Below are 27,836 nucleotides of genomic sequence, written 5' to 3'. Positions count from 1 at the left end.
TTCTGGGTGGTCTCTTTACCTGTATTGGTAGTGACCTCCAAGGGCTCGCTGAAGTCTCCATAGCCAGCGGCAGTCCTGGCTCGCACGTGGAACACATAGGAAGTCAGAGGGTTCAGGCCTTTGATATCTGTGTTCCTAGCAGCTGTCCGCACTATGCGATAGCTTCGTTCATTCTGGTCCTACACATTGCAGGAAGGTAAGATGGGTGAAGCAGCAGAATGAATCGCCTGAATCTAGGTAGGAGGTGGAAGCCAGTGACCTGACACTGGACACATTCTCTAAGCCCCATGGTCCCTGAAATGCTCTGCAGTGTTGAAGTACTGGTGTCACGTTTTACAGACTCAAAAAAAAAAGACAGAGTCCAGGGTCACTGTTGACACTGATGATTATTTTTATTTATAATTTTTTTTTTTTTGCCATGTTGAGGATGAACCAATCTGATTTTGAAAAGAATATCAGCCGGGCGGTGGTGGCACACGCCTTTAATCCCAGCACTCGGGAGGCAGAGCCAGGCGGATCTCTGTGAGTTCGAGGCCAGCCTGGACTTCCAAGTGAGTTCCAGGAAAAGGCGCAAAGCTACACAGAGAAACCCTGTCTCGAAAAACAAAACAAAACAAAACAAAACAAAAGAAAAAAAAAAAAGAAAAGAATATCATATGATGGTTGATACCCTAAAATTATTATTAGTAAATTGAACCAGCAAGCTGGTCTTTATTTCAGAGTCTCACCCCCTGTGCACATCCTCCCAGTCCTCAGTGTACAGTAGACTGGGACACAACTGTGCACTGGAAACCATTACACCCATTTCTAGTCCTTCTACTCCATATACTGCCTCCCTTAGGAAGGTCCCTCACTGTCTGGAAAATGGCAAAAATATTGTAATCTGATAACAAACAATCCAGTCCCCTTTCTGCTTCTATTAAGGAAGCCAATAAGCAATGCTTTTAATCCCAGCACTCAGGAGGCAGAGGGAGGTGAGTCTCTGAGTTCAAGGCTAGCCTGGTCTACAGAGTGAGTTCCAGGATAGCCAGGGCTACACAGAGAAACCCTGTCTTGAAAAACAAAAGAAAAGAAAACAAAGCAAAACAAAAAGATTGCTCATTTTCAGGACAAGCTTAGATGCAAATAGCTCTCTTTAGAGACAAGTTATTTGCCGAATTAATGCCTTTCTATAAGGGGCTGAAGAACGTAATTTTCCTCACCCAGTTTCTGTTAAAAGTCATCAAAACCCACACCTTCATTTGAACAGCAGTGATCTGCTTAAACATATCATTATTTTAGCAGTTATGAGTCATTCTCCATGATAGAAGGTATATAGATTAGGTCTTGATTTCTTTTACTAGAAAGAAAATATAATTATATTAGAACATAATGTGTGTATTGCAAGGTAACGAGCCAAACATTACATTTCATAATCAGATCTTGATGGGAATCAAGATGCATTTGATTTCGGTATTTAGTGCTGTTTTATGATTTAGAAATGTTTAATGCTTGAAGAACAGAGGGGAAGGAATGGAAAGAAGGAAAGAGGAAGGGAAGAAGAGGGGAAGAAGGAAGTGAGGGAGGGAGAGAAGGGAAGAAATACCTTTTCATAATACTTGACTTCATACTCTAAGATTACTCCATTTGGTCGATCTGGTTCCAACCAAGCCAGAGCCACACTGTATCTGGTGACTTCTTTAGCCTGGACCAAGGCAATGGATGATGGCGCTGTCAGAGAGAGAGAAAGAAGGGGCGGGGAGAACGGATGTTACTTTAGAAAGAAACATGTTTTAGGAACCATCCCTGAATGATTTCACTTTACTTTGGAGAGTTCCACGGACTCGCCTCCCTCCTCGCCATGTTAGGCGTCTCCAAACAAGCACAGCATTTTTCATTACCATTCTCTCCAGACTTTGCTTTGTATATGGGTTGTCTTTGAAAGATCATCTGTGAGGGGGCTAAGGACAGGGCTCAACGGATAAAGTACTTGCTCTGCAATCACGAGGACCCAAGTTTGAATCCCCAGCACCCACAAGAAAGCTGGGTGTAGCTGGCACTGTAAGCTTGGAACTGGGGAAGTGATGGAAAATGAGGAGGATACTGGGTATCTTTTTATACTTGACATTATCCCATGACCACTATCCAACACACACACACACACACACACACACACACACACACACACACACTCAACTGTGAAGTAAAGTATTGGTGAGTGACTCCAAAAGTCCACAGGGTTATATCCCTAGTATCTGAAAACACTCTTGCTATTGGGTGGGCTGTGGGTACAGGGCATGCTGCCTGGGGTGTCCATTTACAAACCATAGTTGCCTCAGGGTGACCTCTCTTCAAACTCAGTAAGTCTTTCACCCTGCCCCCAAGTGCTGATGCATCTTACTGATATTTAATTTTATACAATCAGGGGGACTCGCCATCCTTCCACAGTTGCTGTGGGGAATGCTGGTAGGCAAGGATTTATACACTTTCCATTATAAATAAAGGTACTGCTTAATTACAGTAAGACTTTTCCATTTAAACACGGCCATGCAAATAATGAAGAACACAAATAAAGCCACAATGGTCTCTCTGGACATAAATGACATTATGCAACCATTTTACAAGAGTTGAAATTGTTCTTGTGCCTGCTGAGTGGCAAACCTTCCTCTCCAGTGAGAGAAACATAAAAGCAGTCTTTTGGGGTACGTTATTGGAGTGGGGGTGGAGGTGGGGTGGGGGGTGCATACTTGAGATTTATAAAATCAGGCTGCCCAGTGCTTGCATCTCTCCTCTGTGGTGCTGTCATCTCCAGCCAGCTGTTAGCAGCTCTGCTGTGACAGACGTGGGCCAGTGCCAATGTCCAATCCCCAGAGAGAAGAGGAAACTTTCATGAAATCCTTCATCTTATCTCACAAAGCTGGCCTGAAGTACCAGAGATTAGGGGGCTTGCTAAATTGAATGCACGTTCACTTTACTCCCCCAAACTGTGGGAAGATGGGAAAATGGGCTTCCAACAAACAAATGTTATCCTCCTCATACAACCCCCCAGTACCCACGGGGCTGCCACTTCTCAATGCGGGAAGGAGTAAGTAAAATAAATTATCACCAGAACCAGAATATGGAAAGCCACCAGACCTGCCTGACCATATGGGATGTGTGTCTTGGTGGCAGAGTGGAGAGGACAGGCCAGTCATAAAAGGAAGTCTCCATGACATAGCCAATCTCGCACGGGTTGTCTCCTATACACAGATACTGACAGCCTGACATCTCTGTTAGGGATGCCGCAAGATGGAAACATACATTCAGACATCCCTCCGCAATGCTGCTCTCTCTCTCTCTTTCTCTCAGCTACTCCAGACTGGAACTCAGGCATAGACACCACTGAAAGATACAGTGCATACAATACACATGGTCTCCATCAAAGGCAAGGCCAAGGTTAGTAATGCCCAACTGGTTGAACAAAGCTGCATGCAGCAGACATATGGAAGCCACTGAACATCTGAAGAAAATGAAAAACGGAAATGTGCTCGTTAGATGTACACACACACACACACACACACACACACACCATGATTTTTTTTTCTGTACTGGTTGGCATAGAACTTTTATCCTATAAAATTCAAGAAACAGCTTTCTTAAATGTAGAGGCAGAGAGGTAGGCAGGCTCAGAAGGCTGCCTGGCTGTGAAAAGCCATTTCACTCCAGGTAATAAATATATTCCCTAAAAGAGCACTTTAGCATACACTTCATAAAAGGGGGCTCTTTAAATTCTGATGCTTGAGATTGGGAAATGAAATAGGAAAGCGAAGCCATTAGAGGAAAGGCAGGAGAGAAACAAATCAGAGAATTATCAAATGAACTTTCTCTCAGAAGCAGTCTGGGTTAGATTCTGGAAAATCGACAGGTTCTTTGGGCAACAATTGCCTGTCTGCCCTCAGAGATCACTGCTGAACTAAAGCGGCTTCTCTCTGGCTAGGGCATCGGACATTGCGGCATGGGGAAACGAATCCATTTCAGTTTTTGAAGTTGGAACAGCAGCGTTCCTGCAGCCACCAAAGGGAATCTGAGCTCAGCTTGGGTGTTTGAAATTCCCAAGCAGGGAGTCTCAACAACACAATACAATAGCTAATAGAATATTCTTAATGCACACCTACTTGAAAAATTGATGTGCGCTGATGTGAAATAAAACGGACAGAGTGGATCTTGTCTGGGATGTCATAAAACACGGGAGAGAGGAATGGGAAAAGAGAAACAAACAGAATGTAAAAGAAAGACAAGGAAAATGATCGGACGAGGGAAGTCAGGAGAGTTCGGAGTTGACGTATGCCTCTGGTACCATCTACAGAAATATGGGTTAAACAGCTCTAATTCACAAAAAGTACCCTGGGATTGGACTGTCATATTTGAATTCTTTATTGAACAGCTGCTCTTGAGAGGTGTGTTTAAATGGGCACCGTGACAAAAGTTGTCCATGGCCGGGTGACTCCGGGAAACATACCCAAGTCAGGCATTTGAACATGCCATGCTCTCTCAGAAGAGCTTCGCTCGTCCTTCCCCTGGGAAGAACTCAGGCCTGAGAAAACTTCAGCTCTGCCATACTGCCATACTTTGGACAAGAGGCAACTTGGATGTCCTCCACATCATAAGCCACATATGGGCTCACCCCTTGCCTTTATCTCTCCTGTTTCCAATACAGCCTCCAACTTCACATCTGGAAGCCATCAGCCTGCCACGTGTGCCTGCCTGCAGCTCGTTTCCCTAGATGAGGTATTTGGCAACAGAACACCCAAATCTTGCTCTTAGCCCAGTGGTTCCCAAGCACTGGTCTTCTCATACAACCCATTTGCTGCCCACGCCTCTAACTTGTATCATGAATAAGCAATGTTCTTCTGAAATACACACACACTATTTATTTAAAACTGTTATCTTGGAAGAAAATTTCCCGTTAATAAGTTAAACACTATTATTATTTCCAATTAATGACAGATAACCATGAAAATATAAAATGTAAGTGAAACCATGTTATCAGCTTTCACTGGGCACTACTGCCTCCCCCAACTTTGTTAAAATGTGAGATTTGCCTGCATGAAAGAAACATTGAGGCTATCCTATCACTGTTGAGATCCTGACCTTGGCAAACTCAGAATTACTGAGGATGTTGAGAAAAAAAACTAACTTAGGGGATTTATTAAGGCATTTCCTCCTCCTCCTCCTCCTCCTCCTCCTCCTCCTCCTCCTCCTCCTCCTCCTTCTTTTCATTTTAAGGCAATTCCTTCTTTTGTAACAACCCAGGGGTCCTTCCCTAGGACCACTTTCAAGGCCACCACCAGTATCTACCCACACTGCCTATTCCCAGTCCACTTAGAAATGCACTTTCTCTTTTCGTTTGTTTTGTTTTGTCTGTGTAGCACAGGCTGTTCTGGAACTCAACCTGTAGACTAGGCTAGCCTCAAACTCAGAGATCCACCTGCCCATGTCTCCTGAGTGCTGAAATTAAAAGCATGTGCCACCATGCCTGGCCCACCTAGAAATGTTTTGGGTCCTGTGTTCTAACGTGCCAAGGCTCTGTACGCTGCCAACAAAACTAGGCGAATAGATGAATAATAAATAAAATAACATCAAGACCCCAACTAGAATTAAAAACAAAGCAAAACAAACCAATACTTAGTTCAAAACATGGAGATTCTAACCATTATAGGAATTTTAGTCTATATAAGAAGATCATGTAGAAAAGGAGGTGACAGTTGCCTGCTGGTTTGCTTGGTGATCTACTCCCATCACCTTTGGGGACAGCGTTCTTCCATGGAAGAACTGAATGAGCGTTAGGACTTTTTTTCTGACATCTTACATCAGGAACGGTGGAACACACCTAGAACCCTAGCACTAGGGAGGCGGATGCAGGAGAATCAGAAATTCGGGTTGAACGTTGCTATATAGTAAATCCAGGAACTAGCTTAGGCCACAAGAGACCCTGTCTCAAAAAATGAAAGAAAAGGAAGAATAAAAGGAAAAGCTTGTGTGAGGAGGAAGTAAGACAGGAAAGAGCAGACCTGCTGAGAAGAAACAGGATTCCAACAAAAGAAAAATAGGAAAAGATGGGAAAATCATTCAGTCCACATATCTTAAGTATTTTTCACCTAAATGGTTTAGTAGAATGCTGAACTTTCAAAAAATATTGAGAAAACAAAGACCAAAACAAAAATATATCTCATTGTAAAATGTGTTAGTTTCCGTCTTGGGCAAGTCCCTTGCCTTTTCTCACATTAAGGCTTTGTTAGTGAAGTACCTGCCTACCAGGTACAAGCTTAAGCTGTTAGAATGTTTATTGTAGGGGCAGGTCTTACTTGGATTGTCACTACATCCTTGGGATTCAGGATGTCTAGCACAGACCGTGGGTGGTCAATACATTTGAGTGAATAATAATGAACTAAACGTTAAAATTGATCTACTTTATTTGTGGTCGGTGAAACGTTTCCTGAATATTAAGTGCCAGTCACGAGTCATCCTTCAAACTCTCCAATCTGCACCCACCTCTCGTGACCTTTTGTGGGTTTAGTTTTGTCATTTAGTTTAACCAAGACATTGACAATTGGAGGCGAAGCAAATGACAATTCTAATTATAAATGGGACCTCCGTTTCGGAGGTCCACGTGACGTTCCTGAACACTTTTCAAACACACGGGCTGTAAAATGTCATTCAAATGTAAGCTAACAGAAAAGCCAGGCTTCACTGCACCTGCTCCAGACATTTTGAGGGGATTGCTCTTCAGGCTGACAAAGGTGTTGACAGTTTGTTCGATGTCTCTCATCTGTACCTCTAAGATGTGTGCAAATACTTTGCCTGACTTCTTAATTGTGAGGACATAGATGAGATCCGCAGGTCATCTTCCGAAGTCCAGAAGGTCCCCAGCATTCCATTTCATTGTGTAAGACTACAAGGGCCGCTGCAGACAGGCAGCTGCCTTAGGAGTCATCACAAGCTACCCTACAGCCCTGGGAACGTCCATCCCCCAGGTTAGTGAGGCACAAGAGGGATCCAGAGCCCTCTGCAGTCCAATGTGGAGCGCCAACATTAGACATTTGGAACAGACTATCCTTCTACACACTGATGCAAACCAGGAAAATTGCTGTATCATAGAGTAAAACTAAAACCCTCAAGAAGATTAAAGGGAAAATTCAGCCATGTTTGGAAAATGACTGAATTGAGCTTTCTAATAGAAAACCTAAATAAATTTCGTACACTCACACACCAGTTATTCTGCATTCAGAATTTCACATATCCCTGGGAAAATGAGAATTGAGACTCTCCATTTGCTCTGTACCTGCAGATGCATCTGGTTGGAGATGCCCGGCCACAAAGCATTCAGAAGGCACATGTGGTTTCGTCTCCACGTGTGTGTTTTGGATAAACAGAAACTGCCTAGATTAGAGGGCTCCCTCGCAATGCTAACAGTGGCACATTTCACCAGGAGGAAGAATGACAGGAGGGGCTTTGATGTCACACAGAGGTGGCTCCCTCTAAGAACATGGTAAATTTAACTTTCTTTGGTTCAAAGCTCAGCAGTTCTCCTTGCTCCCCACTGATGTGAATACTGCAATTTTCTTTTATTCGCTTCCTCAATGACTTGCCATTAAACACCTACAAGTCATTTTACTGCTGCAGTTTGGTGCTCGTGACACCCGAATGGGATGGGGAAGAGAAAAGAGACAAGGAGAAGAGATACAGGCAAAGATGTACCTTCTGGGCTGGACCACTGCTTTCTTGAGTCCAGCCAGCATCATGAGCTATGAATGAGAAAACTGTTTGGGGGGATTAATAGGGGAGAGAAAACAGCTAAAATTACCCAATTGCTTTTCATTCCTGACTCAAATTATTAGTGTTGGGGGCAGGATGGTGGTGGTGGATGGGGCAGGAAATAAACAGATACAATGCAATGTCTCCTGCCTGTGGGTAAGGATGAGTGAAAACAGCCTACAAAGTCTAGAAGGCTGAATAGCCCGCTGATGCTACACTGGCCACTGTCTGGAAGGAAGACAACCTGGCCACAGCAAGGGGACCTTTCTCCTTCCCTGGAATCTAGATTTATATAGATGATGTTTATCCAAACGGTCTTTTCCTCTGAGGAAAAATAAACCCAGTTTATAAATATCTCTGCTTTATTCAAACAGCATATTTAACTTTAATTACTTAGAGCTTAAGGTGGGTTTTGTTCACTCTTTCCTTTCTCAATTCAACACCAAGGCTCTGATTTGCTCCTTATCAAAGGTTTGTGCATTTTAAAATGCTGTCAAGCATCAAAATTAAATGCTTCAGAGCACTAATGATATCCTTGTGATTAAGGGTTTTGCATCTCGGAGATGCTAAGAACTCTGGTACTAATATTAATTGCTTTCTCCCACATTCAAGGAGAGAAAAGAATTTCTCATCATGGACTCAGCAATATCTACAGCACCAGGAACTAACCACTGAGCACTTTCTATACACTTGGTTTTCTGTTTTTGTTTTTTTAAAAAACGCTATTATTCTTATAGTGTTTCATAGTGCCAAAAGCTTCACACACGTGATGCTTGTAGTACACTCAATCAGTTGGATTAGCTTTGCTGCTTTTCTCCACAGCAAAATCATTAGAAAACTCAAGCACCTCAGGATCCACCGTGTAAGAACCCTACCCTACTCCCCACAGCTCTGAAGTCATAAGTTACTACGCCACGTGAGCACATTATCGTTCTGAAACTGAGCAGCTGGGCTTGGTGGCACGTATCTGTAATCCAGGGGGCCGAAGCAGGAAGACTGCCCTAAGTTCAAGGCCATCCTGAGCTTAGTAGTTTCAGATCAGACTGAGTTATAGTGTGAGACCCGCACAAAGACCACAACAACCACCTAAAATTAAAAAACAAAAACAGAAACAACCAAGCAAAAGAAACAGAAAAACAAAAGCCGGGACAGCTTTTGTTTTTCAATTTGACAAAAAACATACAGCTACAATTTCAGCCAAACCTTCAGATGAGTCTCAATGAAATGACATTTATTTAGATTTAAATATGGACGATCCATATGGATTAATTTTAAACTTTGAAAGATAGGAACATTGCATCTTTTCCAGACAGTGGTTTTTCTGAGGGTAGGGCAGCATGCATTTTCTACAAATACTACAGTGTAAGCAGCGCATGAGAATGTTTATCGAAGGGTGCAACTGAGCCATGCTTCCAAGAGTTTGGAGAATCTGATTTTGGAACACTAAGTTCCAAAGTGCTCAGACTTTGCAGAGGCTTTCAGTCAGTCTTTATTTTTCGGCTTAATGTGGAATCAAAACTTTATAAGGTTCTCTCCTCCCCCAACCCCCCAAGAGGTGGGCAGCAAATTATTTTCCACCAACTCTTTACAGAAAGCCATCGATAAAACTTTAGGTGACAGGACTTGAAGCTCTTCTTAACTTCCATGTAAAGTGCTTGTGTGCTGCAGTGGGCAGTTTAGAGATACACACTCCCCTTCGTTACTGTCCAGAGATGTGAGTTCCCTTTACCCAAATAGCTGTTTCAAAGATGGAGCTGCTCAGCCCAAACCGCATTCCTAGACTTCTTTGTATCCAAGGACGATCATACGACTGAGTCTGAGGCTATGGAATTTGGTTGAAGTAATTACTCATTTTCTAGACTCACTCATGAATATCTCCCTTGTGACTTCTCCATTCTCTCTCATCTGTAATCTGCCAGCTGGAGGTTGATGCCAACCTCAGCCTATCCTGGAGTCCCCATGCCAACTCTCCCCACATCACCACCAACTGAATGTGACTTCAGTAAGAAATTATGCTTTATTGCAATAACCCGCTTGTGGACGTTGAGGGTTACAGCAGGTGCCCGCTGGAGTGAAGTGGGGGCCATCTAAGCCAAAAAGACATTTTCATAACAATGAACTCAAATGAAGTGCAGTGTCCTGTGGCCAATAAAAGATTGATCTGTGGTCTGAAGCTGCCAGAATGGTGTCCAGGTTCCTTCCAGGTTCCTGGCTATGGATGATGGGCAGATCTGCACTCATTTGTGAGGAACTGGAGCATGCTACCGTGAGGTGAGCCAGGGCCAGTGGCAGAGGCTGTGAGGCTCTTCAGGGACACAGGTCACCGCCATGAGCCTTCTTCCAGTGGGCTCAGCAAAATGACAAAATACTGGGCCAAGGGATTCGGCTGAGCTTGTATTCGTGGGAAACGGGAAAGACGGTGGCCTTGGATGAGCTTTTCTTTTTTAGAAAGGAGGTAATTCAGTCTCCATTGTACAATTAGCAGCGGACACAGTGGAAGACTTGGGCCCGTGTGGGTAAGAACTGGGCAGAGGCATAAGTGAAAGGAAGGCTGCCTTCCGCCTTCACGGCAGGCCGTTTACACACGCACAAAACACCTTTCCATCCTTAAGTTTCCAATTCAGGAATTCCAGCAAGGAGAAATAATTTGCCAAATGCTATCAAACGAGTTAAAAACCTAAGTCCGTCTGACTTCACATAGAGGATCCTCCCTCTACACCGCGCGACTGTAGTTAGACACGATGAACCCACGTTAGGCAACAGTGATGGACCACGCTTTATTCTAAATGTCTGGCATGAATTCATTCATGCCCACCTCATGAAATAGATACTATCATTATCCCATCATATAGATGAGGACAATATAGGACCAAGAGTTGAACTTGCCTCAAGGTAATTCTGTGAACTGGTGAATTTCAAAGCCATACACTAGCACTCACCTTCTCACCCACCGAGCTGTAGAAAGCACTGCATTTCCTTTCTGTTATTGTTTGAGTGGGAACTATGCCCCCACAGACTCATGGGAACACTTGCTCCCCAGTGGCTGTACCATTTGGGAAGAATAGACAAACTTTGTTACTGAGGCCAAGCTATCAAAAGATGGTTGCTGGGGCCAGGTCTTCAAGGTAGTTCTGGCTGTCCTGTAACTCTCTCTGTAGACCAGGCTGGACTCAAACTTGGAGATCCACCTGACTTCGAAAGCCTGCACCACCATGCCCATTTACTGGTGAGAGATTGTATACTTGAAAGCTAACCTTCCTTTCCACAGTAACAGCAGCAACCACCATGAAGTCAATCTTCCCAATGTCAGCTGTATATCAGATACAGGGCTTCCCATGTATAACGGCAGTTGCCTGAACGACCGGATATGGCCTCCTCTGCTCACACTCAAATCCCAAAGCTTTTGATGTTGAATCACCTCATGTTGAACTAACTCAAAGAACTGAGAGAAAAATAAAACAAATAAAATCATAATAAGATCAAATCAAATATAATATAAAAATAATAGTATTTGGAATTAGGAAGGGTAAGAGGTACAGGAGAAGTTTTTGAAAGATTTACAATATTCTACTGTTCTGTGCGTTGGTCCAGGTGATGGTCAAACAGGTGTTTGCTTTGAGACAATTCAATAGTTATATGTTGGAATACTGCCTGCTTTTCTATATTTATGCATATATTTTTCATGACAAAGAGATCCTAAAACAAATACTTAGGTTGTCAAAGTGTACAAGTAGTAAATTACTGCAATCATCATCAGAAAGACTCATCCGAAATCCTTGGTAAACCTCCTTGGGCTGGGAAAAAGTCAAGAAAGAGGCAAATTTTGCAAAGTGCAGTTTCAGTGGCTATAAAAACACTGTGCTGCCAGGAGGCGGTAGCACACGCCTTTAATCCCAGCACTCGGAAGGCAGAGCTGGGTGGATCTCTGTGAGTTCAAGGCCAGCCAGGACAGGCACCAAAACTACACAGAGAAACCCTGCCTTGAAAAACCAAAACAAACAAACAAACAAATAAATAAAAACACGATGCTGTCGAAATCACACCTGGATCCCTGCTCTTGGTAATGAAGAAAATTGCATTATCATGTCATTTTTAACAGACACTATTTTAAGCACCACCACAGGGCTGGTCCTAGAATCGCACATGACAGCTCACAGGGAATCCGTACGAGGTTGCCTGCTCCGGGATCTTTATGCGTGCATCGAGTATGTCTGCAAATGTTCCTTTTACTTTCTGCATGTTTAAGAGATTTGTTGGTGGATTCCGACAAGTATAGGTCAACACTTGCCAATAGAAACACCACAGGACTCCACGCGTGTACTTCCTGCTAAGTCAGAATGCCAGTTTGAGGCAACAGGAAGACAAGCCTTCCCACTTGAGGGTCATTTATAAAAATTTGCCCGCACAAGACAACGGTATTAAGATAAGAACACGGTAAATCTGGCCACAGCAAAACAGCGTAATTCTTTTTTTTTTCCCCTTCCTGATTTAGATGCTTCCAGTGAGAGGGATGTTCATGCTGGGCTTCCCTAGATTAAAGAATTATTGAGTGTTTCAACTGTTCTGTATATGACTTGGATAGAGACTCCCTTGTCAAAGCAAGGTCCTCTGTGACCCAAGATGTGCTCCAACATTTATTTGGAATATGTAAGGAAAACCTCTTGTACTGAGCAGCCAGGGGAGAGAAGGATTAACTGCTCCACACCAAGGCTCTATTTCGTCAACTGTCAGCTCCACTGGGGAGCCCTGCGTCTTCCAAGGCTGCAAACTGAAAAGCTGGCCGGCGGGCTGCGGGTTCGCTTTGTTTCCCAGACAGCTGCTAATCGTCCTGACATTGCTGCAACATTTAGCTTCCTGACATCCAGAGCATCTAGACTGGTCCTCAATTAAACATGTTTTAATCACCAAACCTCTAAACGCCAACATGATAGATGTACTCAGTAAATCTTCGCTCTTGCCTGCTGCTTCCCGCACTCAAATTTCCACATTTATACACAGAGTAGCTTGAAATCTTGCTCCAGAAACTGTCCGATAAAGTCCTGTTCATTCACGTCTATCAGCTACTCTCCATTTCTTACTTCTATAAAGCCTTTCCATAGAGGTAAGGCGTTGAACATTAACCAAATGAGCCTGGCGGTGTCAGTAAATAGATCAACCACGTTGTCATTTTGACTTTTTAAAAAGTGTGATAATTAATTCGGGAAGAGTTGTAGCTTTGTCATTTGCTATAGGGATATTTGAATCATCTGTGAAGAAGGAGGAGGAGGAGGAGGAGGAAGAGAAGAAGAATGCCAGTAGATAAACCCAGAAAATCTCCAGGGTCGGTCTTACTAATATTAATAGTCTCAGGTCAATGCCCAAGTGAAAGTAAGTAATGATGTCTTATTCTTCTGGATTCAAGTACTTGTAACAAGAGAATCTGTGTTGGCTGAGTCTCCTGTAATTTCATTCTTTGATATTCTATTCTATTCTATTGATTTTTTTTGTTTGAGAAAAGGTCTCATGTAGCTCAGCCTGGCCTCACGCTTGCTATGAAAGAGACAACCTTGAAACTCTGATTTTCCTCCTTCTACCTCCGTGGTGCTGGGATTGCAGTTGTATACACCACTGCACCCAGACCAGGCTTTGAAATTTACTGATAAAGGGTTGATAAAGGGGTCGCATGTGACTTTTCATATTGGTGTTCATTTTACCGAGACATGAATATAACCTTATATTTTCTATCAACAAGTATCATTTGCAGCTATTGTTATAAATAACCCTAAACAAAGTACCAATTTTCATAAATGGTATGCAACCCTAGAGGAAAATTGAAAAGAAAAGCTCAAAGACAAGAGGCATTAGCCATTCTGAGTTATTGGCAAAATTTGAAAATTAGATTCTTATTTCCTATCTCTTGGTCTAATGGGGCCCATGAGAGACATATGCAATGTTTACAAGGTATTGGGGGGGGGGGGGGTTCCTGCTCAGTGATTTTACTTTCTTGACTTTCAAGGGAGACTGAATGTGTCATGAACTCCTTCATTATATCTGTCTCAGAGATGGGCCACTGTCTTCCAAGTTGAAACACTAAGAAGTCAATTAGTGTCAGTTATGATGTGAGCACCTGTCCACAAAGACCTGGACTGAGACCAATCCCATTAACATAGTCACTCATGGCTGCCAAATGGTCACATTTTGGATCACTTAGGATGTCGTCCACATTCAGAAAGGTGACCCAAAGGCAGCAAGGTCCAGAGCCCCATTAGTCATCTTCGAGGCCATCCAATTCCCCATCCCATATATATGATGTATGTATCTGGAACGCAGAACCTACTTTCTATTGGTCATTTTAAGAGATCAAAAAAGCTACTCACAAAAGTCAGGGTTACTCTGAACTGAGAATGAGTCCCTTTACCCAAACTTTTAAACTCTATTTTTTTTAACCTCTCTCTCTCTCTCTCTCTCTCTCTCTCTCTCTCTCTCTCTCTCTCATTGCATTTGAAGTACATTGTCTGAAGACAGAATATTCAGACAGCACTCTTCGGAAAACAATAAAGTATAACACTAAATTGTAGGACAAAGAATATTACAGGGCCTTACTGTCTCAGGAAAGATGCTGGTGAATCTTTCCTTGGCAAATCGAAGTGGTTTCTGTATGTGGAAGCTCTCCAAGCCCAAATGTCACTTGGCTTACAGAAGCATGGGGTGGAAAAAAAATGATGACTCTGGATAACAACGTGGAAATGAAGGACAAAGAGAGTGATGGAATGGATGAAAACACGAGGTCTGAGGGTTTCTCTGGGTAACAGCCCTGGCTGTCCTGGAACTCACTCTATAGAACAGACTGACCTTGAACTCAAGAGATCTGCCCGCCTCTGCCTCCCAAGTCCTGGAGTTAAAGGCGTGCACCATGGCCTGGTGAGACATCAAATCTTAGTCCCTCTCTTTGATTCCACAGTATGGAAGTCTAGGGAAGTTCTAAACACAGGGGATTGAATATTTATGGGGCAAAAGCTGTGACGCAGGCGTCCATTTTCCATGCTGCTGTCTCTCCTGCTGTGGTAGACAGGGCAGAGTGGAGCCACCAGTGGGTTGGAGAAAGAGACAGGGACTTTTGCATTAGATTATAAACAGCTCCTTTTGAAAATGGTTGCTCTGTATGGTCACCATATGCTACGCTCTCCAAAAACCACAGCCGTGAAATGGTCTTCCAGCCATCCTCACATCTGAAACTTTATCTTTTGGACAATTCTCTTAAAAGGCTATATTACAGGTTAGCAACAGAAGAGTCATTTATGAGAAGGGATTTTAAGCTTGGGAATTGGCAACCACAATTTTTTTTTTTTAATATTTGGGGTATCAGCCAGAAACAGAATTATGTGTGCCAGATAGTTTAAACTCCTACATGCAGTATAAGCTCTGAGCGGAAACAACGGAGCCATTAAAATTTAAAATGTTATTAAGGCCAATAGATGTCTTCAACTAGATCTGTGCTTAAGAATTCAAGATGACTTTTGTAGTCATAAAATATAACAAAGGATGCATTAGGAAAGCCATAACGGTTTGGGATTTTTTTTTTTAAATGGGGGTGTGTGTGCGTCACAACAATGCTCAAGAACCTCTCTTTAAACACAATTTGCTCAAGTGTGAAATTTCCTAGATCCAGTTGGAAGAACCTCATTAGAACAAGATCTCACCTAGAAATACTCCCTCAGCACCGTCACTAAGAAACACATAAAGCCCAGCTCCGGTGTGCTGGGGTAAGTTATTGTACATGGCTTCTGAGATAGAGGAGGAAGAGAAAAATGTACTGTGCAAAGAGAAGCTCTAGCTCAAATATGCTTTGAGAAATTAGCACTTATATTTCAAGGGCTTCTCCTCCAAATAACCCGTTTTTGCATTCTGTGAAGACTTCCTGATTGCATTGTCTTAGGCTGTCACTTTGGTGACTGACTTCTCTGTGGTGGAGTAAGTTGCAAATGGAAGCTGTAAACACCATTTACGGCTTTAAAATTCTCTGTCCATGCTTTTTGCCCCTCATGAGAAGACATCCTTCTCCTAACGTCCATTGTCTAGGGTTCAACAGAGACCCACCACATTCTATAGTGATAACTAACCCTCCATTTTAAGTGAGAAGAAACGAGTTGATGGGAGTGCCCCCAATGCAGAATTGGAAGAAATACTTCCTAGGACGTTCCCTCAAGCCTTGCTCTTGGCTTGAGGGTCCTAGGAACCCTATAGGCTCAGGAAAGGTTCACTGAGCTCCAACACAATCAAGGAATCCATTCTACACTCTCAACATCTGGGATCCCCAGTAATTTCCAGAGCTAAAAATAGTCCTTGGCTACCTTAGTGGGGGAAGCTAATGCAAGCCTTCTGCTACTAGCACATTTGAGAGCCTGGCTTCTTTCTATGGCCTTAGCTAAGGGTACATGGATGAAGCTGTGTTTCCATCTACTTTACCTTATTACGACCCAAATACACACTTAATCACCCTCCCACCAAAAGAGTTGATTCCACAGATGGCAGATTTACTGCCTGCACTGCCTTATCCAGACAAACACGAACCCTGCAGGGAGCCATTGTGAGCTGTCCCTTTTCCCCGTGTGTTCTAATGGATGGATCTTACCGAAGTGTGCTACATCCTGGGAACCTGCTGGTGGCAGGTCCTTATTTAGCTCTCACTGAGAGACTGAAGCTGCCTCCCAAATCTGGATGCATATGCCACAGACCAAAGGTCCCTGTGAGATCTTCTTAAAAACATCCATTCTGCAACTTTCACCCAAAAAGGTGCTTTTGAAAGTGCGCCTCAAACGGCCCGAGGAATTTGTCCATCTATGGTATCGTTTGGGAACTGCAGAATGAAACCAGTTGGTACACTCTTCCTTGCCAACTTGAGAAAGAGAGCAAAATAGCACAAATGTGTCAAGGCACTGGAACTTTCTCCACAATAAACTTTGTAGAGGTTATATTTCAGTAAGTGGCCCCTACGTTTTATCATAACAAAACACAAAAGATAGCTCAGTAGAGAACTACGGTGTAAGGCTCAGCGATGAACCCCTCAGGTAAAGGATTTTTAAGTTTAAGTGGTTCGCCTGCTCTGTGTCTATACAGTCACTAACACAGACCCTCATATTGTAATGGGTTTGGTGGAAATGAAGATGTTCCTCTGTGGTTAAAGTTTATCTCCCCAGTCCACTATTTTAAAAGAAATGGGACCCCCACCCCCATCCCACACAAACACAAGGACTCTCCTGCTGGGAGTCAAAAAGGTGCCAGCCAGAGACTTCACACAGATCTAACAACTTGTCAGACCACCTTACAGGATGGGACTGAAGGCCAGACAATGAATGATAAGAGGTGGGTGGGACCACTCCTTTACTGCACTTGCTCAGATGTGGATATTGACCCCCTACTGAAACTTTCATCTTGCTTCAGGACCTTAAGGACAGACTCAGGAGTTTGCTGGAACTCTTTTTCCCTCTTCCCAAAGAGGCCACATTGAGTACATTTCCTTTTCCTACTTATCAGTATTAATTTGGCTCTTTCAGTTGGTTTATTGAGCATGGGTAGCCAGACCTGGTTTGGGACACACACGGATTTTGTTCTTAAAGTTCGAAAGCAATACACCGGAGCAGAGTGTCACTTCTCAATGAAAACCACCTTGTTCATGAGACCAGTACACAAATGTGTGGCCCTATCTTTCTTTTGTCACTACTGTATATCTGAGAACTGTCACTGTACTTGGGCACAAGTCAAGAAGGAGAAAGAAGGTTCACGTGTTGAGGGCATTGGAGCCAGGTCGGCACCATGGAAAGGCTAATTAAATTTTTTTTTTAATGTTCCAACACTAAGGCTTGCTTCTCTGAACAAATTACAAACCTAAGACAGTACTTTCAGATCTACTTGAGACCATATACAATGTTTTCCTGAATAGCCATACCATGACTCATCTTGGGAAGACATGGGCAAGGATTCCAATTAATCCCAGCAGACTTTAGATCTCAAAACAGAATTAGTCCTGACTATTTAGAGATATCAGCAGGAGGTTAATGGAAGCTTTGATAAAGTTTCTCTGCATCTTTTCATTGATGTTCAATTGCAGACAGCACTCTGGAGTCTTCTTTGGCTACTCAAAGGAGATAGTGATTAATTGTGCTGGTTGGAAGGACACCTAGAGAGTGCAGAAGCCCACCTTAAAAACCCATGTGAGCCCTGCACTCTTCAATCTATCTCAGGCAGGCATTTATTTTTCGGATCTCTTGATGGCTTCTCCATAGTGTACAAGTTGGCAGTGGAGCTCCACGTAACAAGCACAACACTGAGAAATGAGAAAGTAGAATTAGCCTGCCAAGAGCATGCAAGGGGGTGGATTTCCCATCTCAAAGATGAACACGTGTGTATATTTATGTAGGAAAGCAAATGGAGTTAAGAAAAACAGTGTTCTCTGGCTAGGCTGCATAAATAAAAAGCAACGTCCATTTTTTGAGAATGAAATATTTACCTCTCTAAACAATGAGAACTTTCACTCATACACAATAATTACCACTGGGCGCTGTAGATAGTACCATTTGTCTATGCTGCTCAATCAACCTTGAAGTTAGATAATTTAGTAGATTCCTTTGGAAGGCTTTTCAGTTTTTGTCCTCACCAGACCTTATATTACCAACCATGAACATAAATCCAGAAATCCTGGCTCCCACCACAAAAAAAAGCTCTATTTTATTGAATTGCTCATGTACTTGATTTTAGAATTATAATAATGAACTAATATGTAGGCTTATTAATTACAATGGAGACAACAAGATTCTATGGAAATAAAATTGTTTTTTGGTATTAAGTTTAAATCAAGAGACTTTTTTTTCTTTCAAAAAATTGTACTGTGTGTTTTTCAAATACACATTTCAGAAGGACCAGGAGCCCGTGGCTGGAGTAGAGCTGTTAATGAGAAAACCACAGCCTGGCTTCTCTGAAGCCCGTTGTGTGCTTGGCCAAGCTTATAATTATCCAAGCAAGCAAAGGTCTCTCCACTAGCCACCACTTTTGCACTCCTAACATTACAGACCAACAACAAAGGATGCGCAGACAACATATCAGCGCAGCCTCAGTGGGATTTCTTTACAATCTGAGTTCCTTGGGAGATCTCGCTAGTTCTATTGCTTGCTTCCCCCTCAGATTTTGTAGGGGTAAGGAAAAATTACACGATTTCCTAGAGATCAAAGCAAACAGGAAATCATCTCAGTGAGAGGATAGCATGAACGATCAGAGCGTGTGATTATCGAAGACACGAAGTGGTAAATGACGGAGACCTTCAAGAGAACCAGGAGCTCTCAGAATGGTTCCGGGAGGAGAACGGCTGATGACTGGGCTTCAACGCCCGGAACTCATATAAAGATGGAAGGAAAACACTGACTCCACAGAGTTGTCCTTTGTCCATGGCATATGTGCCCCCCCCATCACGCATGCACACACCTAATAAAATAAAATAAAAATTTAAATAATTTCAAAAGCTGAAGAGAACCTGTACACACCAACCTCGCGAGAGAAGCACGTTTCCACACATTTCAATGTGAGTATCAGGGAGCAAAGATTCGTGGTAGAAGGAAGCGAGTCATGTTTGAAATCGTAATTGCTTTGGTTAATTTTTTTTTTTTTAAACACAATCAAAACATCTTACAAATAACGCGTCTTGCCAAACGCAAACTGTTTCATATGGATTAACCGGAGTGCTAAGCCGCCACATCCTTCCCCTGAAGCACAGTTTCCCACAAGTGGCATGGCCATTTCAACATCTTAACCTCCGTTCTGACTACTCTCCTTGCTTGATTTAGTATGCCAGAGCAGAGACCAGCTTATAAAATAAATGTAAAGCCAGAGAGTTAATTGTGTTTTCGCTGCCGGTCATTCGCTCTGCTACAGCTACCCAGCCATGCTTCCGCAGCCGGAAAGCCCTCCCACACAACATGTGAACAAATGACTGGCCTTGTGTTCCAATAAAACTTTATCCATAGATGCCAAAATCTAAATTCCACATGCCCATATGCCAACGAACTATTACTCATCTTTTGATTGCCTTTAGCTCTTCAGAAATACGAAAGCCATTCGTTAGGGGTTGTTTGAGGATATGGGCAGTAGGATACTGAACACAGCTAACATTTGTGCAATTCTAATACTAGTAATTTTTTTCCCCTCCTTTTGCAAGCTTAAAGAAAAGCCTTGGTCCTGAGTCCACGCCATTTGAGTGTTGTATTCCACCAAAATTCTTTAAAGCGATGGGAATGTGCTTTCTGCTTGTCCTTCGATTTCACATCCAGTATGGCCTTTACCTCTTACACCTAAGCACTGGCCAGATTCCTATGGAGCTATGACCTTGCCTTTCAACACCTTTCATAGTAAACCAAATTCTCTCTCTCTCTCTCTCTCTCTCTCTCTCTCTCTCTCTCTCTCTCTCTCTCTCTCTCTCTCTCTCTGCCTTGAGCATACTAATGCAGTGGTCTCCTTGTCTGACAATTGTATTCTCTTCAACCTTGTCAGAATAGGACACGGGAAAACTAAGAACCTTCTTCATATGGGTCCCAAACTCTGTTTTTTTTTTTTGTTTTTTCATTTTATTTGGAGCCCCAATCCACCCCTGAATCACACAAAGCCTATCTCAGCTTCAGACCCCCAGGAAACCTGGCTCCTTTATGCCCATGGCACATCACCTCACTCAATTGCCCCAAGATTCTTCTCCTTCTCCCTGAAGCTTCCTTCTGCTGTCTAGAAGACAGGTAGCAATTATACCCAGTGGGGATGAGAATTCCCACTGTTCGCCATTATCCCACTCAAATAACATAATGTGTCTAATTAAAAGATGGCAGCGAAGGAAAGAATGGGAACTTACCAGTTGAGTAATAACAGACAGTGTGCCTCTTGTACTTAATTATTTTCTTTTCTCTTCCCATTATTTTGAGTTTATTGAATGTATTACTACTAGACAGAGTTAACCCATTTGTTTCTACTGTAAATAAAAGTTAGGTCAACAAACATATTGAGTAACTCCTACTGCCCTTGGTACAGTGGGGTGAGGACAAAATGTCACACCATTTTATTGGTAGCGTGGCTTTCTTCTTGCAGTTTCCTTAACTGGGCAAGCCTACAGAACAATGCCAATCGAACAAGCACTACCGGTTTGTGTGACCGCAAAGCAACTGGGAAACATCTTCACAGAGGCACCTGAAGGCTGCAACATGAACTGCATGAGAACAGCAATGACTAACATATACTTTCAGCCTACAGGAGTTCAACCAAGGCAACAGGGAGCCTGGTTCACACACTGCTACAACCCATCAGGTAAATGCCACTTGGCTATGGAATCCTTAGGAAACGGGCATTACTGTAAAGTCACACCTGTGTGGCAAAATTATGACGACAATTATACTGAAACTCTTTAGAATTGCTTCCCACCTCGGGATCACTCTTAACATCCGCTTCTGAATGTTATCCTCAAGAGTCCAGACCTATCAACTCCAAAGTCATGACTGGACATTCGAATGCACAGGATCCCACAGAAAGGGCAGTAGAAGTTACTCAATGTTTGTTGACCTAACTTTTATTACAGTAAAAACAAATGGGTTAACTCTGTCTAGTCGTGATACACTCAATCGTAATAGTAACTCTGTCAAGTAGTAATACATCGGGCAGGTTTACATAATCTATAAAATATCTGAATGTTTCTGGCCTCAGTGCTATAGATGTTTGTTACTATAACAATACTGCTGCCAGAAAGTGGGCGTGGGGGTGGGGAGTGGCCAGATCATTTCCATCCTGTTACAAGCCAATGAAAACCCAAAACGTACACCAGGGCTGGTGAGAAGGCACAGCAGGTAAAATGGTTACCAGGCATTTGTCTCATGCTGGAAGGACGACCTCCACACACGTGCCCTCATGTGCACACCCATGCACCCATCCACACTCTCTCATACGTAAACAAACAGACCACTCTTTAAAAAATGGCTGCCGCTGCCAGTGGCTACAGTTCAGGGTCAGTAGAGAAAACTACTCAGAGGTCACCAATGATTGAGGTCAAACAAGTACCATCCCCTCTCAGTACGATCTGGTCCCAGAGCCAACCAACCAGCCTGAGGAGACCGGCGAAAGCAAAGTAAAGATGACTCAACCGTATTAATGCTGGCTGCTCCCGCAGCATTTTAAGGAAAACTATCACAATTCCGTTCCTTAGCCAGAAAAACCTTGTTTTGTTTACACAGCATTTCTCTCTCCTAGAAACACACCCTGCATTCATTTTGCCTGAGATGGTCCACTGAAGTCCAAGTAAACTGAAAGACAGCCTCCAGGAAAACAAATCAAACGCGGCAGTTTGCATATCCATTTTTCATAAACACCAAGACAATTTTCCAAATGAAAGGCTACAGGATGGAAGATACAGGAAGACAAGCCTCAGTTTACTCCTTTCGCCTGTCATGAAGGTCAGGGAGTCTGGGAGGAGCTTCCCCCCTCAGACTTTATTTAATGAGGTGAAACCTTGGGTAGATCCCCACACCCAATCTCCTCCATCACTCCTGAGATGGAGGTTAGAGTAGATGGCATTGCCTTCAGCATCTGGTGAGACTAGGTACTCCAGAGTGGTAGTGCACAGTTCACACCACATATGGAATGCCACCCTTCAGCTTCAGTACAGGCTTCCTTCCTAGGACCCTTGCCACCAGCCTACTGGGTAATGACCTCGTCACTCCGTTAAGCCCTTTTGGTCAGTTACAAAGCTGGCATCCATCAATCAACTTATCAATAATCAAGTGCCAGATACCCTGATTTCCTTTGTCCTTTGTGCCAATTGTTTCTGAACCCAGTGGGGGAGAGGAAAAGGCTGTTGCTCTCTCTGGGTTCACATGGTTCAAAGGGTTCACACATTCTTGTGAGAACACAGCCCGTTCACACCACCTCCCATCAAAGCCCCTCTAAATCCAAACCTCACACCCCTTTTTCTCACAGTGAGAATAGGCCATGCTGAATCCACAAAGGCTATCTATCGATTCTGTTGATTTCCTAATAATCTTAAGGAAAGGCCATTGTCTACACTAAGATTTTTCTCCTTGTTATCTAATAGTGGGTTTGGGTTTGTTTTTTAAAAAAACATGTTACTCATGAGAGGAAAACAAAACAAAACACCAACAACAGAAAAACATGAAACACAACAAAGGTAGAGAGCGATTGGGAAGCCTCTGGGTACTGAATGCTAGCATCCATTAATTCTATGAATTCCTTATAGAGTAAGCCATCATTGCCTATAAAGGGCCTTAAGGAATCTAATTTAATGGAATGATGGAACCAAATGCAATTAGAATATAATTGTGCATATGTAAATATGCTTAGGGGAGCTTTGATAGAGCTGATGACTGCTACATTCACCCAGGAATTTGGCCTACATTATTAATTCTCACTCTTATGAAGAAAGGGTTTGTTAAGCAAAGACAAACTACCCAGTGAGTTTGAATCAGTGAGGAGCTTCCAAGTGTGGCAAGACATGGAGGCAGCCCTGCACATATATGGATTCTCCACTGAGCAAAACCACTTTCTGGCCCACCTCATAGGTGGTCTCCTTATTGAAAGATTTATTTTTAATTTTGAACAGCTTCCCAGCATCCACCTCCATGAAAATTAAAATAAAGAGATGAAGTTTTGTTCTATTAAGCCAACCTCCCTGCAGGATGGCTCAACATGACAGGGAAGAGACATCTCATTGTTCCAGAGGAATTACCTGTCCACTTCTCTGCTAGGTCTAAAATAATTACAACAACATTTTTCATAAAAGTTTTGACTCTTTCCTTTCTTTCTAATAAAGTTCTTGCACGTGTTACTCGTGTGGAAGATTTTCAGCATGCCTTCACCGTGCTCTTTGGACCTTTTGGCATAGCAGGGGTTGACATAATCTTTTGGCTGGAGCCCTTAAGTATATGAAGAATCATGGAAGTCTCTTCCTAAACCCTGTAGAGATGGAGACTATCTCCTGAGGGCTGCTCTCTGCTGTCAGAGAATGCCTTCAAACTTGACCCTGCAGAGATGTGTAAAGTTCCAGTCCTAGTTTTAAATTGGGTAAGAACACAATGCTCTTATTTGTATGTGGGTAATTGAAGGGGTGTAATAAAAGAGAGAGGACTGAGGGTGTAGCTCAGTGGAAGAGTGGTTGTCTAGTGTGCACAAAGGCCTGGTTTCCCCAGCACTGTGGGTGAAATGAGGATCCTCATTTAAGGACTGACCAGTCATAACCATATTCTTCTAAGTGTGGAGACTGCTTTGCACATGCTGTCTGCTTGTTATACAGAGGTACCAATGATGGTCCAAGGGGCTGTGATATGTCCACACGTGCGCGCGCACACACACCAACAACACAACAAACATTACTTGCGATTACTCTTGTGATACTTCTAAAAACTCTGACATCATTCTAGACCTTTTAGAAAAATGAAACAACGTCAAACAGCGCTGATGCTCTCAAACTACAAAATTAAAAGGCAAAAGCCCAGGCACTGGGGGCGTAGCTCAGTCAGTAAATTGCATGCCTGGGAAAAACAGCCAAGCTTGGAGGTAGAGTCTTGTAACTGTGGAGATGAGGGGATCCTTTGCATTCACTGCATAAACAGCGTAACTTACTTGGCCAGTTTCAGGCCCATGAGACACCCTGCCTTAATAATAATAATAATAATAATAATAATAATAATAATAATAATAATAATAAATCAAGTAAACAAGATTGTACCTGAAGGTGACAATCAGAGTCGTCCTCTGATCTCTACCATACATATGTACACACGTGAATGTACAACCACCGACACACACATCTGCCCACATGTGAACATACACATAAAAGAGATAAAAAGCCTGCCCAGTTCACATTCATGGTTCATAACTATAAGTAAAGAGACTGTTCATACATGAGCATCTTAAGATTTTTCATGGCGCCTGGTCTCCAAAGTGAGTTCCAGGAAAGGCGCAAAGCTACACAGAGAAATCCTGTCTCAAAAAAACCAAGATTTTTCATGGCAGCCCTTGTTCAAAATCTTTCCCAATATTTTTTTTTAAATATATACTAGGAAATTCAGAGTAAAATGAAAAAAAAAATGGCTTTGAATTAAGTCTTTGGCAGACTTTCATTACCAGATCAACTAATACGCGTATTTCACCTAACTATGGAGGTTACTCCCTGAAACACTGAGAAGTTAAATATGAGACAGCAGGATTGAGAGCTTCTAACAACCCTTTTCTGCTCATGCTTGCTATCATAAGACTCTCACAAAACCAGCCACTTTCCTCCTCGTTCTCCTGAATTCTTCAAAAATAAACAGGGAACCTGGCCAGGGAGGTAGCTCACCAGGTAAAACTGCCTGCCAGAAAAGCCTGACCGAAATCCAATCCCTGGTTTCCAAGGCAGAAGGAGAGCCCCATTCCTGAAGTTGTTCTCTTCAGGAATTAGAGGTGGACACCAGCTCTCCTGACCTCTTAGTGCCTTTGTGCTCATAGGCTCTTCTACTGATGTATGTCTGTATGTCTGTCTACACACATACACTCACACATAAACAATTCAATCTTAAAAGACAAAGAAAAGTAAACCAAGTATGAAATGCACCCAAGTGCCTCAGTTTGCTAATGTGTTATCGTCTGTCAATCACACTGATTCTTCATTTTATTCCTGCTGCCCAATACAAGGCATGGTATGCAGCTGCTGTCTGAAGCAATACAATATTTGCTAAACTAATAACTGTCCTCCTCCAAATCTTTTGTATTCTAACACAGCTTCTAGGTTTATAATAGGTTTTGCTTTGATTTCAGAACAGTAATACAATTCATGATTATTAGCACCCATGACTTAACAACAGGAATTATTATTCCTACCTGCTTGGTTGGTTGTCACGGTGACAGACACTGACTGGTCCGGACTAGGGTTATATTTAGACACTCCATTCACTGCCCAGATCTCAAACGTGTAATTGGTGTGTGCTAGGAGGTCGGTGATGGAGACTCTGGTCGTCTTGAGGCCGTTCTGCTGTGGCGTGTAGTGAACTCCACTTCCACAGGGCCGGCACTTGCTGGGGTCACCCGCTCCACATTTCTTGCAGACCACATTGTAAGAAATGTCCTGACGGCCACCTGTGTTCTGAGGACTGCTCCATTCCAAGTTCACTGACGTCTCATTGACATTTGAAATCAAGTTGAGGGGAGCAGATGGCGGGCCTGGGGGAAGAGAAAACAGACCATCACAACAAGAACTGAGATCCCATTGGACTCCGTCGGGGGTTTCTATGACTCTCTCTGCAGCTCTAGGAGAGAAGGAAGGCCCATTTGGCAGAGCAAGCAAAAGGCAAAGAAAGCTAACAAAAAGAATCCTTCAAAAGAACAATACGATAGAAGCTGTGCGTGTGGGTCTCATTCTACCTCCAGCTCAAATAAACATGCCACTTCAAGACATGAAACCACTCCACAGCAAGCGGGCTCAAAGCCCAGGCCTGCTCTCAGTTGGCAGGGAAGCAGCATATGTTATCTGGTCTCCATCTTACCTTCTGAAAGTCGGCTCTACAAATGAGATTCCGGTTCCCAGGGCTGTGGGGGACTGGAAAATGAATACTTAAGAGACGGCTTTTGAAGACATGTTCTGATTGCTCAGTGGGACGCATTACCAATAGCAAATTAAATGATCAGAGCGATATAGATAGGAGTCTGCGGCCACAGATTTAAGTGAAAGTTAAACCACTTGGTATGTTGCTATTAGCAGGAACTGGTTTAACATGATTGCCACGATGTGAACGAAACACACAGCTGCAAAGAGATCTCAGAGCTAGGCCCGGGCTGTCTATGACTACCACAAACCTACTTCTCACTCTTCCATAGATAAGGGCTATCCAAAACCACATTCGTTCCCGCTGACATCAAAACGTTCCCGAAATGGGAGCGCTGATGGTGACTGTCATCATCGATGACTGGTGATCCAAAGCATCATGGGTAGTTGAGAAACAACAGAAGATACGACCATCAACCCTTTAGCCAAGAGGCTATGTCCTAAATGCTGTCAGGTAGACGATGGGAGAAGTTGAGAGCTGAAGGAGGAGCTTTCTTGGTCTAACTCAGTTTCAAATGTTTAAAAGAAGTCTTTACTATAAAATAACCAAACTAAAGCAGGCAAATAAAATAATAATAACAACAACAAAAACAAGGCAAAGAGCCAAACTGAGTTTTCACAAAACACCTATTCTTTCTACACACATACGTGTGTGTGTGTGTGTGTGTGTGTGTGTGTGTGTACATATGCACGTAATGCACGTATTTATGTGTATATACACACACATACACACATGTTTTGGGGGATAACTGCTTTGAAGGTAATTCTACACTTGTCTCGGGAAGGGAAGTTAACTGGAGGCCTGTATAGAATTGATGCTTTTCCTCATTAGCTACCACGGAACACTGAGTCTGGTCCAAAGAGGTGATGGAGACAGAAGTGAGGCAGGTCACCTGTGGACATATAGTCACATTCAATATTTGTCACTTGACTTGCGGTGATGAACGGGGCCGATGGATTTGGTGGAAACGTTCTGCGTGGGAAATCTCCCCTCCTTCTCTCTCATACAGCTTAATTGAAGATGTTACTTTAAAAAGGTAAGCAGCTTCTCATTGTAACCCCCGAGACTAATTATCCACAGCCTTTCTTAACTGTAAGATCTACCCCCCAGCCTTCAAATCTTAAGAGGGGGGAACCTTATCAAAACTATTGTAAATTTTGTGTTAAAGCTAAGCCTACTTCAGAAACCCCCCAGAAACAGAATTTTAAATTTCCTCTTATTTAGATTTCAAGACTCAATGTATGGTCTTGAACACAGCAGATAGGATAAAGTAAGGATGAACAAATATGTGTGGATGGAGTTACTGAAAATATCAGACTCTGAGAGCCAAGTATGGTGTTAAGTATTAAATGTTAAAGACGAGGGAGCTGCGATGTAGAAAGAAAACAGATAATAGTACAAATCTACACAATGTAATTCATAACAGAATTTTACTAAAGTCTCAAAGGACTGTGTCCTAGAGTCGGGGAT

The 27,836-nt window shown here is 42.9% G+C and overlaps 1 long non-coding RNA gene across 1 annotated transcript; it reads right to left on the bottom strand.

Moving 5' to 3' along the window:
* Positions 1-25: 25 nt before the first annotated feature.
* On the bottom strand, positions 26-25,977 carry LOC131923065 (uncharacterized). The gene is made up of 3 exons (XR_009382495.1): positions 25,645-25,977; positions 1,586-1,710; positions 26-179 (listed from the first exon to the last, which is right to left on the bottom strand). It is a non-coding gene; the product is annotated as an uncharacterized LOC131923065 (long non-coding RNA).
* Between the last annotated feature and the right edge of the window lie 1,859 nt (positions 25,978-27,836).

This window comes from Peromyscus eremicus, chromosome 13 (genome assembly GCF_949786415.1).
Source record: "Peromyscus eremicus chromosome 13, PerEre_H2_v1, whole genome shotgun sequence".
NCBI classification, from domain to species: domain Eukaryota; kingdom Metazoa; phylum Chordata; class Mammalia; order Rodentia; family Cricetidae; genus Peromyscus; species Peromyscus eremicus.
This window is presented reverse-complemented; position numbering and strand designations above follow the sequence as displayed.